Source organism: Monodelphis domestica, chromosome 2 (genome assembly GCF_027887165.1).
Source record: "Monodelphis domestica isolate mMonDom1 chromosome 2, mMonDom1.pri, whole genome shotgun sequence".
Lineage (NCBI taxonomy): Eukaryota > Metazoa > Chordata > Mammalia > Didelphimorphia > Didelphidae > Monodelphis > Monodelphis domestica.
Genome location: NC_077228.1, coordinates 420,165,061 through 420,178,232, shown reverse-complemented (window position 1 = coordinate 420,178,232; position 13,172 = coordinate 420,165,061). Strand labels below are relative to the sequence as shown.

General features: G+C 39.7%; 1 long non-coding RNA gene across 1 annotated transcript; it reads right to left on the bottom strand.

The window, feature by feature from the left end:
• Positions 1–308: 308 nt before the first annotated feature.
• LOC130457469 (uncharacterized) lies at positions 309–10,198 on the bottom strand. Its single transcript, XR_008916699.1, has 2 exons — positions 10,146–10,198; positions 309–768 (listed from the first exon to the last, which is right to left on the bottom strand). It is a non-coding gene; the product is annotated as an uncharacterized LOC130457469 (long non-coding RNA).
• Between the last annotated feature and the right edge of the window lie 2,974 nt (positions 10,199–13,172).

The window sequence follows — 13,172 nt, the reverse complement described above, 5'->3', positions numbered from 1 at the left end:
ATGATAAAATGAATGAGTTCTATTTTGTACTTTTAGTGAGAGAACCCACAATGGTGAGATGACAAATATATGGAAGTATTAAAGAAGTCCAATAAGTAAAGTGCTGGACTTGAAGTAAAGAAGAGTTCAAATCCCATCTTTATCACAAATAATTCTAACTTCGGGCAGTACGTCCCCTAACTTCCCCAAACCTCATTCTCCTCATCTTTAAAACAGATAATGTCCATAATACTTAACTTATGGGGTTATTGTGAAAAATTAAAGCTTGAATGAAATAATGTATAGAAAGCAGTTGGCAAACCAAAAAAGACTATGTAAATGCCAATTTTATGTGTGTATGCATATCATGTCAAATTATATGCCATACAAACCCACAGCATCTACCTTTCAAAACAGACAATTTCCCACCCTTTGGCTCATTAGACCTCATGAACCCTAAGAACAAAGGGTTACACATTCACCCTTCCCAACCCAGTTGTTTTCCATCATGTGGACACATGGTCAAAGGAGTCTGAAGCAACTTCAGAATTTTCTTTGCTACTGTCAGGCTGTTTTTCCATCCTTGTGCAAATGTTTTTCTCAGAGTTTCTTAGGCAGAAATGTTGCCCATCACTCAGCTCTTCATCTTGCTTATAAAAAGCTCTGTGTCATTTCATCTGTTCTCTTTCATAATTTGGCCATCTTCTTTGCCAACCTCATGGGCAGTCTTGAGGCATGTGTATGAATGCACAGTACTCTGATGGTCACAGTGTCACTTCTCAAAAGAGTCTGTAAAACAGATGGAACATGAATGGATGGAGAGAAGACCCAATATCCAATTTCCAAAAGAAAAACACCACAAAGAACAACAGTTCCTATTAAAAACAGAGAACCTTTGTAGCATGCCCATGGAAGTCTGACAGTTGACTAAAGCTGTATTTCTTTCTGTCCAAGTAAAGCAACAGGAAAGTCAGATAGACAGTTACCTCTGGACAGCAGCAGGGTCTTATGCAGAAAGAAGACTATTAGAAGAGACTGAGATCCAAGAGAGAGTAATGCACCATTTTCACTTCCAGCCCTGTTTCCCCTCAATAGTTTTGGATCTGTGAAAATTGAATGAAAGTGAGGCAGTGAGTGGTCCAAGGAAAGCCTCTTGGAAATTGTGGTTCAACTATGGTTGTCAACCTAAAGGTTATCTTTATTGTTCAGTGGGAGGACCTGAGTTCAAATCCAGTCTCAGATACTTACTAGTGTAATGGAGGGAGAGAAATGGAGTCTCCCACCACTGAATTCAGAACCAGAATGTGGTATAGATGGAATGAAGCCAATAGGTAGAGAGAAAGGATTTCCCTCTCTCTTTCCCTAGTAAACCCCACTCTGGTTGCCTTTAGAATCACAGGTTATTGTTCCCTCAGAGACTTGGTTGAAATAAAATACAAGACACACAGGTTCTCCCTGAGGAGAGAAGTGTAACTCCTCCGCCCCTAAACTCCAAGTGTCCCTTATTGGATACTATGTTTCTATGTAACTTAAATACTTTGTTCTTCATGTCTCATATAATTTTGTAATTCCCTTTCCATCTCCTGTATATCTGTTTGTTTTGAATTCTTATTTCCTCCCTCTTTCTCTACAGACTTTAATTCTCCCATCATCATTTGTTCTAATTTCCTCCCTGTTATGATATTCCCAGTTTTCCTTCCCTGCACCCTCTGTCCATCTAATCTTGTGTTCTTCTTGAGTATTGGGGGTTTCCTTTTGCAAGGACCTCCAAATATTTGAGTTTCTCTCCCTGGATAATCAGGTGTTGCATGGTCTTGAGATTGGGAGTTGCCTCTTCTTTGAGTTTGCAATGATCACCACATTTGTGTTTGTATGTATCATGGTATGCCTGCTGTCTTCCATAGGTATTGTACCCTCTATTCTGTGTAGCCCTGTTTTGATATTGTAAGCCTCTGTTGTAACCTTGCTCATATTTTGACTTCATGGGACAGAATCTGGCTATGTGTCCCACTCTTTGGCATAAAAAGCATTTTCTGTTATTTCTTTTCCCCCTTGCTTGATATTGTGGTCTTTGACATGAGAAGGTCCTGATGGTAGCAAGATTTCTGAACTCCTCTATATTTCTGCCTAAGGGATTATTTAGTCTCTTCTAGTTTTTGCTTCAATTCTTTCTTTTCTTTCGGCTGCTCTGTATGGGCTTCATGCAAATATGTGGCAGAATCTCTCAGGTCATGGATACTTAATGCTTCATAATTCAGATTAAAGTGTTTGAAGAAATGCTTGAGGTGTTGGACACATCCTTTTAAAAATTGCCTCTTTACATGGGTGATGACTTCGTGGCTATCCTGAATGTAGCCCAATATAGCCTCAGCAATTTCCATCAATCTGTTGATGTAGACATAAGGATGCTCTGTCTGCTCTTACCTCAGTCTATCAAATTTTCCTCAAGCATTTGGTCTATTGCAAAAACTTTTGATTCCTTCCAGTAAAACTTCCCATGCTTTTCTTAAATAAGTCAAATTTGAAGGTCTAGAAAAATCCAGATCTTCAAAATATTCTGGCCAGCTCGTTAGGTTCTCATCCTCTTTCATTCTCTTAATAAATTATGCATGTTCCTGGGGGATAAATAGTTCTGAGAGTAGGATTTCTACATCTTAGAAATAAGGGTCATATAGTTTAAGTGCTCTTTTCAACTCCCTCAAACATTTGAATGGTTTGGCACAAAATTTTGGCATTCTCCATTTTTTAGGGAATCCAAGTCCTGAATGCTGAAAGACTTATGCACCTTCATATGGAGAACACAGAGTCTGGGATAACTTTGGCATAATCCCCGACTTCTTCAGGCTCAGCGTTTGCCTGTTTGTCCACCGTTATTTTCTAAGTGCACACCCCCATGGTTAGAGTTGTTGTAATAGGTGTCTCAGTGTCCTTGCATTCGTCTTTGTCATTATCAGCATCCTTAGTATCCTCTCCTGTAACTAGCTCCTTTCCCTTCTCAAGTTTCTCATTCTTTTTCATTGTGATTTCTCCATCTCAACCCTCAATCATTCTAAATCAAAATACAAGAACATGACAGACATTCATTCACATAAAGCAAACAAGATAAACTTCATAAAAAGTTTTATTCACACTCACACAATCTGAATCACTCTTACACACACTCACACAACAGCAACTACTCTTACTCACATGCATGCTCCTATATAAAGAAAAATCTACAATCAAGGTGAGACGACAGTCAAAACAGGGTTGGCTGCACAGAAGAAGAGAGCAGGACCTGAGATATCTTCCAGAAAACACCACAGACTACAAAAGGACATAAAGAACACAGGAAAGAACTGTTACCCAAGAACTATATAGAAAAAAGAACTTCTATAAAGCATGTAACGTAAGATGAATCACCATATGCATTAACATCACATTAGAAATGCACACACATAAATACAAGCCCTGGAAAAGAAGAAAGAAAAATAGAATCAATAGGCAAGATGTGAAGAGGAGAAACTGGTAAGAGTGTGAGTATATGTAGCCAACAGTACATATTTAGAACACAAACAGAATGACAAACTGATTTCTGTGAATAAGGTTCCTGCAGGACTCAAACAAGCAGAACGGCAATACCTTTCTGTCTGGTTGACTCCAAAGCAGAACTTATGTATATATGTAATATGTATCATATGTTATAATTGCACTGCAAGCATATGTGTACATAATGTGAATTCACTATCATACTAACAAACTAACAGCAAAGGAATGAACTAACAGAATAAATTAGGGTCAGAAATAGTTAGGGTGGTCAAGGGAAGTTTAAATAACTCAGAGAGTTAGATACAGGGAAAGGATAAACTAACCTTAAAATATACATGTAAAAATCTTATAGAGTTATATAATTGTGATAGCTAAAACTTTAAGTAAGTATTAGATATGTATGGAGTTTGGAAAAAAATTTATGTTAGTTAAAATTTTATAAGACATTATTATTAGAGAGTTTACAAAGATTGATGTATATTGTTTAGATATACTGTTAATCCCAAAACCAGAATTATTTAATTGTATCAAACCGTTGTACCCACACACTGTGACAAGGAAATCACTTTTAAAAGACTGATATATATTAATTTAAGGTCACCAAGGAATTCAGCTATGTAATTCCTAAATGAAAACTCAAGTCAGCCGTCAACCTTTTATGGAGTTTTAATTACAAACAGGAGGAAGAAAGGAATTAGAGATAGAGAGATAGAGGTAGAGGGAAAGGGGAGAGAAGGGAATAGGGCTTAAATACCCCTTCTGTTTAGGCTGGGCCAAAAGGCCCAAGCCCTTAGATAGCTGGGGCAAAGAAAGGAGATCAGTCCCTATTACTCACATGACCAAAATGGAGTAACAGTCTCAGAGCCCCCACCTTCAGCTTCCTTCAGAGCAAGCTTCTCCGAGCACACTGCAACCACTCCGACAAACTCCTAAAACACCCCCCTGAGTCTCCAGACCCCTCTCTCTTTAAGGAAACCATCCAAGTTGCCTCCCCTCAGTTCTCACATCTACCAATCAATGTCCATCAATTTCCCTGTGCCAATGGAGGCTCTAGCTTAACCCAGGACCGCCCAGAGGTCTCTGGCTTTGCACATGTCTGTTGAAGGTCATATTTTCAAATAATTAAATATTTGATCCTTTGCTACAGCCCTTCCTAAATCCTGTTAACCTGAGTAGGGTAGAGATTGGAATAATTAAATTTTGATCTATGCTGCAGCCCTTCCTCAATCCTGTTAGGACTGAGTAGGGTGGAGATTGATTCCAAGTATCTCCATTGTATCGATTCTAAAATCAATCATGACTCAAAGAAATTCCTGTTCTATGCTTAAGCATAGGTCAAAGTCCTTTCCATTGTTCAGCAAAAGGTTTCTGTCCTAAAGTAATCTTAAGAAGGGAGGAGGGGGAAACTCTCATGCCAAAGGGGTTCACATTCCAATAGCCAAGACCCACTATCAATAGGGAATTTTTCAAGTATGAAATTTTCCAATGGTGAAATTTCCAACATTTATAAGTCTAAGGAATTTTAAGGTTTACAACACTTAACCCAAACCACTTTCCTGAAGCCCCTATCTTAGATTAGGTATTAGACAAAATAAATTAGATTAACAATAAGGACATAGTTTAGGGTTAAGAGTTTTGTTTTGTTTTGTTTTTTTAATTTTGGGAGGGGAATAGAAGGGATAGCAAATAGGTAGATAGAATAATAAAGACAATAGACATAAGGTAAGCCTTGCATTCAAGGCAATGCGAATTGTCAAGTTGACAAAATTGCAGAAAAACTGAAAGGGGCATTTGTTTTGCTTTCTTTTTTTTTAACATTATTTTATTTGGTCATTTCCAAACATTATTCATTGGAAACAAAGATCATTTTCTTTCCCCACCCCCCACCTCTCCCATAGCTGATGCATGATTCCACTGGGTATCACATGTGTTCTTGATTCGAACCCATTTCCGTGTTATTGATATTTGCATTAGAGTATTCATGTAGAGTCTCTCTTCAGTCATATTCCCTCAACCCCTGTAGTCAAGCAGTTGCTTTTCATCGGTGTTTTTACTCCCACAGTTTATCCTCTGCTTGTGGATAGTGTTTTTTTAGATCCCTGCAAATTGTTCAGGGACATTGCATTGTCCCTAATGGAGAAGTCCATTACCTTCAATTGTACCACAGTGTATCAGTCTCTGTGTATAATGATTTCCTGATTCTGTTCCTTTCACTCTGCATCACTTCCTGGAGGTCGTTCCAGTCTCCATGGAATTCCTCCACTTTATTATTCCTTTTAGCACAATAGTATTCCATCACCAACATATACCACAATTTGTTCAGCCATTCCCCAATTGATGGACATCCCCTCATTTTCCAATTTTTGGCCACCACAAAGAGTGCAGCTATGAATATTCTTGTACAAGTCTTTTTACTTATTATCTCTTTGGGGTACAAACCCAGCAGTGCTGTGGCTGGATCAAAGGACAGACAGTCTTTTATCGCCCTTTGGGCATAGTTCCAAATTGCCTTCCAGAATGGTTGGATCAATTCACAACTCCACCAGCAATGCATTAATGTCCCAACGTTGCCACATCTCCTCTAGCACTCATTACTTTCCATAGCTGTCATGTTAGCCAATCTGCTAGGTGTGAGGTAATACCTGAGAGTTGTTTTGATTTGCATCTCTCTGATTATAAGAGATGTAGAACACTTTTTCATGTGCTTATTAATAGTTTTGATTTCTTTGGCTGAGAACTGCCTGTTCATGTCCCTTGCCCATTTATCAATTGGAGAATGGCTTGATTTTTTTGTACAATTGGTTTAGCTCTTTGTAAATTTGAGTGATTAAACCTTTGTCAGAAGTTTTTATGAAGATTGCTTCCCAATTTGTTGCTTTCCTTCTGATTTTAGTTACATTGGTTTTTGAAAGGGGAATTTGTAAGAGAGGAAAGCAGATTCATCATGCTGGAAGACCATCTTGAACGGGGGAAGGGTAGGATGGAGAGAGAATTCTAGAGAAGGAATAGAGAAAGCAAGAAGATCCAAACAGTTGAACTCACTTATCTTTGGGAAGCCCACCAGGGAGGTTGATCTGAGCCAACCTCTGAGCCTGGAGCATCCTCCTGTGAAGTCTTACCCCAGTAAAGACAAACCAGAGTGAATAGGACTTTCACCAAGAGATTTCCTCCTAATCCCTTTAGACAACCTTGAATTTGATATCATAGCTAGGACAGCTCTCACAATTGACCTCAGAGAGTCAGGCAGACAAAGCCTGACCCTGCAGGATTTGGGGAGAAGGGGTTCAATTGTTATTTAGGGACCTCCTATTTTCCACCTTCTTATTGACTTATCTCACAACTCACTTGCCATACCTTTCATGTGATCCTTTAGAATAAATAGTTGTTTACCAGATCAAGTGCCTGCTTCACAGTATCCAAGAAAGGAGACTTGGAGTTTGTGGGGAGGAAAGTTGCACTTCTCTCCTCAGAGAGGGAGAAGCTGTCTGTCTTGTATTTTATTTCAACCAAGTCTCAGAGGGAACAATAACCTGTGATTCTGAAGGCAAGCAGAGTGGGGTCTACCAGGGAGAGAGGGAAAGCAATCTATCCCCTCTCTCTCCACTTATTGGCTTCATTCCATCTATATCACACTCTGGTCCTGAATTCAGTGGTGGTAGACTCCATTTCTTTCCCTCCATTACACTAGTTATGTGACCTTACACAAGTCATTTAACCATTTGCCTCAGTTACTCCATTAGTAAAATGATTTGGAGAAGGAAATGGCAAACCATTTCACTATCTTTGCCAAAAAAAACCCAACAACAAAAAACCCAAATGGAGCCATGGAGAATTGGACTAAACTGAAAAACAACTGAACAACAATAATGGATGCCTTTCCAGGATTAAAAGCAAAATCTGCAGCTAAAGCTTGACATGGTACAGATAGGACATTTCAAACAGCTGCTGCAACAATACCAAAGTGCCATCTTCCCATCCAGGAATTCTAAAGTCAGCTTAATGCCTTCTCTTCAGTGTCCTTATATATGTCTATTTATACTATTTGGTCTTTAGCTTTTTTGATGTTCTACTACCCAGAATTGACTCCTTGAAAGGAATATCTTTTTTAAATAGTACAGAAGCAAAGAAAAGGACTTTCAACTCAATAATTCAATAGATTTTAGAAACAGATGAACCTAGACTACTTGATATCTCCTAAAGATGGCCTATGATTACCTACCTTCTGTTTTTGTTTGTACTTTTCTCTATATCTAGTATATTTTTTCATTATGTCTGCCTGTCAAAATCCAGATTGTTCTTCAGTGGCAACCTACTTCAGTCAGTCAATTATCAAAGTTAATACTAGCTTTAGTTCTTGAAAATTCTTTGGATATGGTCGATAGACAAGTGCTTCTATGTTCTCTACCTCAACACTTCAAGTCTAGACATAATGTGACCAACATACTTGACAGAGGTTCTGTAGAAATGGCATTTAATTGGCAGCTTCAATGCAGAGTTTTACAGCTGATCTAAGTCTCTTACACTTTCCTAAGTCTCTTCTCATGTTCTTCCAAATGACAAAACCATCTGGGAACCCCAACAACTCCAGATAATTCATATCTCTAAACACTTTCTCTGTAAGTCATTGAAAGTTGGCAAGAGTCCTCAAGATACCTCGTGGTACATACTTAAACTGGCCAAATCCTGGCTATCTTATCTTCCTTTACTGTGGTGATGTGCTAGTACTCACTCTACTCATATTTTGAAAAATGATGTTTGCCTAGCAGATAGTCCAGGACATCTTGACTAGAACTGATCTACTTTGGTACTCATTCATCGTCCTTGTATTGATCTACCTAAAGTCTCTTCAAAGTCCAAAGTCTATACACATCTCAGTCTTATTGGGTTCCCTGGATAGAATCACTGTGAGTGAGGCAATGGACTATGGGACTTCATTGATTATGTTCCTGAGGAATCATTTTTTTCAGATATTTTATGAGATTTTCTATCTGAGAACGTCTACTGCTTTGGGATGGCTAGGCCTCTATGGGGTTCAAGAAAAGTATATCAGGTTAATCATATTTGAGCTATCTCAGAAAGAGTAAATCACATAAAGGTAGGGAAGTGTTGAAGTTATTCACTCTATGGGTGTAACCTCTCTACCAATCCCTCCCACTCATACAGAGTTTCTTCATCAAAGGATCGTTTCATTTCTTAAGCACTAAGTCGAACTTCTTTGGATCCTCTGTCAAAGTAGACAAGTCAGTGCTCCTTTGATGCTATTTATCACCATTGGCTTCTACCTTCCTGTGACATTCAAAATAGGAGACATTGTTGCCAAAGTGTCCAGAGGATTGAAGACTAGGTTTTAATCATCAGTATTCTACTATTATTTTGAAAACTTAGATTTGGTTCCAATTCACGCTGACACGCCAGAGATATTCACAGACCTAGACCTACCAGAGCCATGGTTTCTGTCTTCTCAATGATACCTATAAATATCTTCCTTAGACAACTTTAAGCTCATATCAATAAACACTAACCAAATTCCTTTTCTCCGACCCCATAGAGGTCTAGCACAAAAAAAAGATTATAGTAGTATCTTTCTGAAAATGTCTTTGGTAAAATGACTAGAATGCAATTGTCACTGCAGAGCCAATGTCCTGACCTGCAGGGCATTCTATATCTCCAGTTTTCACTGTCACTTCTACATCAAACCCTTTGAACTCAAGCAGTCAGTCATCCCACATTTAATAAGTGCCTACTGGATGCCAGGAATGGTGCTAGGTTTGTTATTGTTCAGTAATTTCAGTCTTGTCTGACTCTGCATGACCTCATTTTGGAGTTTTCTTGACAAAGATACAGTGGTTTGTCATTTTCTTTTCCAGGTCATTTTATAAATAAAGAAACTGAGGCATATAGGGTGAAGTGACTTGCCCAGGATCACAAAGCTAGTAAATGTCTGAGTCTGGATTTGAACTCACGAAGATGAATCGTTCAGACTCCAGGCCCAGCACTTTATCGGCTGTGCCACCTTGCTGAATAGTACTATGTACTGTGGAAGAGAGAAATGCTGAAGGAAATGCAAGGACTGGATTTGCAGTGTTATCTCATGGCTGTGAACAGGGGATGGGAATGGAACCTCCAGGTAAGAAAAGGAGGGGAATAGCAATTGAGGATTCAGCTTCGTCTTCCATTTTGAACTGAGAAGAGGAAGGAGCAATTTCCACTGACCATATCTAGCTACCAACCCCTCAATTCAACAGAAAAGAATCAGACTAACCATCTGTCTCATAGTGATTGGATAGAGACATTTTTTCCCTTTGGGGAAGGCAATAGTCTATCCTTATGAAGACTCCTTCACTTCTATATCTCTGTGCCAAGAAATACAATCATCTTGAACCTACAAAGACACAAAGATTGTCTGGGACTTAGTCCCTAGACTTGAGCTTCAAAACTCCTAAAGATACTATAGGAGGAAGATAGTTCAGGGACTTCCTGCCCCCTCTTTCCTAACCTATTATACTAAATCCTTTATGTAATAAATAGATATTTTAACTAATTGAGAAATCAGATATCTTCAATGTACTAAATGGGATCATAAATATATCAACCAAAGAAGAAAATAGGCAAAGAGATTGAAGGGGATTTTCTCTTACCCTTCAGCTCTAGTCAGATCCAACTCCATTTCTCTAGAGGGCTCTGCCTGGGACATGTAATAAAATATGTGAACTGAGGGGAAACTACTACTGATTGAAATAGAAAGGGTAAACTGAGGGTAAACTGTTACTTCACAATGACTGTTGTTTTTCTGGCTGGCTATGACTAGAGAGGCTGCTACAGGCACCTGAGTCTGCTTAATGATAATGGAGGCAGAACAGAGAAATGCTGAGGGAACCTGAACCTGCTTATTTGTAATGGAGGGATGGCACACACACAGAGATGTGGGTACATAGGGGACACTGCTCTGGGATTTACTCTGGGGTTTGCCTATTGATCCCTACTGATGGCTGATTCTTCAATCTACTTCTAATTTTATTCCTCCCTCACTCCCTCCCTTGCCTCCCTCACCTCCCCAGTCTTCCTTGAAGCCTTTGGCTCCTTCCCTCCCTTCTGAGTGAACTATAAAGATACTCTAGTTGCTTCCTTAGTCAAGGGGTTTATTATGATTACAGGATGGGAAACTGAGGTAAGAGGGATGGGGAATTTCCCTAATCTAAATGAGATAAAATTGAAGGTTTGGGGAGTCACAAGTGAAACTCTTAGACAGTTAGAAAGATGGAGGACAATAGTTCAAATTCTTCTTTCTTCTTCACAAATCAGCCAGATCTCTCACCTTAACCCCAGAAAGAAATAAAGTTCAAAGTCTCTCATTTTCTCCTGGCCAGCTCAACTCTCTTATAGACCAACAACTCAAAAGCTTTTCCCTGATCAGCTTACACTGTTCAGAACCAGAGAGACAGAGACAAAGTCAGCCTCACAAAAGTCTCTCAGCCAGCTTCAAACCTCCAGGGCAAGAGAGTGTGTGTGTCTCCCAGTCAGAGACAAAGTTCACAAGCCAAGTTTCTCCTCTCAGAGTGTGTCCAGCAAACCCCCAACTCCCCCTCCTGGGGACATTCCATTGGAATCTTCTCTTGCACCTTGGTCAACCAGTCCTGCAAAACAAACCTCTTCTCTCTCTCTCTCTCTCTCTCTCTCTCTCTCTCTCTCTCTCTCTCTCTCTCTCTCTCTCTCTCTCTCTCTCTCTCTCTCTCTCTCTCTCTCTCTCTCTCTCTCTCTCTCTCTCTCTCTCTCTCTCTCGTCAGGGAAATAGTGTTCCTCTTTATCTGTTCCCTCTCTCTAAGCTACCTGTAAAACTTTAGTTCCTGATCCCCTGCTAGCACAGTACTAGGGATACATGGATACATAGTATAGTAGTAGTCTCTCGGTAACCGAGGATGACGTTTGTCTTTGTGTGCTTTCATCTGTGATATAGATGAGTGTGCACAAAAACACTTGTGCATGAAGGAGACTTAAGTGGAAAAGTCAATGCACAGAGACAGTCCCACTCTCTCAGCATTGAAAGCCTGGGTCCAGTGGCACGAAAAATTGTTACACCTGGAGACTTCCTCAGCTGCATTGGATGGCTGTGTTGTCTTTTGTGCTCCAACACGCCCTAAGCACTCCACAGTGCTTTGCTGCATCGCCATCTCAGCTGTTGAACCTTCTTGTTGGTTTCTTCCGTCTGTTCGGCTGAAGCAGTCTTCACATGCTGGGTGAGCAAAGCCCTCGTTCAACAGGGGTTGATGACCCGATGGCTACCCTCACAAGGTTTAGCCGGCCTGTCGAAGCCGTTGCCCAGGGTGTGGCCGCTGCCGCATGTTAGCAGCTACTGGGAGCCACAAGTGAGAGCTGGGTGTCAGGTTAGGGTCAGAGGCTGGAGAGCTGCCCTAGAAGGGCACGACAAGCCCTCCATACCAGAGATACTACCCCTCCCTGAGGACCCCATACACTCCACTAGGGATACAAATGCAACAAAATGAAGTAATCTTTATTCACCCATGAAAGGCTATTGTTAGAGTACTGTAAAAGGGAATTCTTAATCCCTTTCTCTAATTTAACTGGGGACCTGGAGGTCCTTTTACCATAGAGATGTGTAAAGATATACCAGCCCACAGTGAAAGGAAATAGAAACCAGAGAGATGGGAAGTGAGTAAGAAGGGGATATAAAAGGCCAATGCAAGTACTGAGAGGGGCTTTTTGACCTTTTCTGGGTTGGTCATTGGTGGTTGGTCATTGGGGGTTGGTTGCTGGTGGTGTGGGTTGGTGATTAGTTGGTGGTTGGGATATATATATATTCTAACTGGTGAGATCAGCTGGACCTTTCTCTATAGGCAGTTATAGGGTAGCAAGATAGGTTTTAGGCAATTTCTCTACCTCTTTCCTATATTTATCTCCTTTACTGTATTCATTTTACTATATTCTTTTACTAGTTCTATTATAATGAAACTCACTTGTTAATTTTTAAAATCTGCTAGAACTTTTATTTTCTCTGGCTTAAAGGAATAATATTAATTTACAACTCTAGCATATTCTCATTAAAACTTAAATTATTAAAAGCTGCTCTCTTATTTTGTCAAAACTCCTGTTTAACCCTTATAGTACAGTTTAAACATTTTGAGGTCTGGGATGTCTATTCTATCTGCTCCTTGAAAAACTGATTTTTCTCATCTCTCATTCAAAAGATGTTAACTTCTGTCAGACCAAGTCTCTGTTATTTCAGTGCATCCAATATGCACCTCTATATCAATCCCAGGAATAACAATGACAACAATGAAAAGGCTGTCTTTTGCCTTCCCATCCCATGATTCTTTGTTTGTTTATTTGTTTTTTTAAAGGGTTTAGGCCTTAAGATTTTCCCTTAGCTCTCCCTGTCTTCCAATTTGTGTTTGACCACCAGTGGTCCCTTGACTTGCTTCTATGAACTATATGTGCTAAGACATTTCAATGTCAGCTAAAAGTCTGTTTACTCTGCTATCAGTCCCTTTCTTTGTCCTTCATCTTCTGTTTGAAAAACTTCACTTTCTGAAACAAATTCTTGTGCCTGGTTTGCTTTCTATTGTGTTCAACTCTAGCCAGGTGCCCCACTCAGTTCTCTTTAGTATGGCCCTACTGAGGTGGTCTGAGGCTACCCATCTCTTGTATTT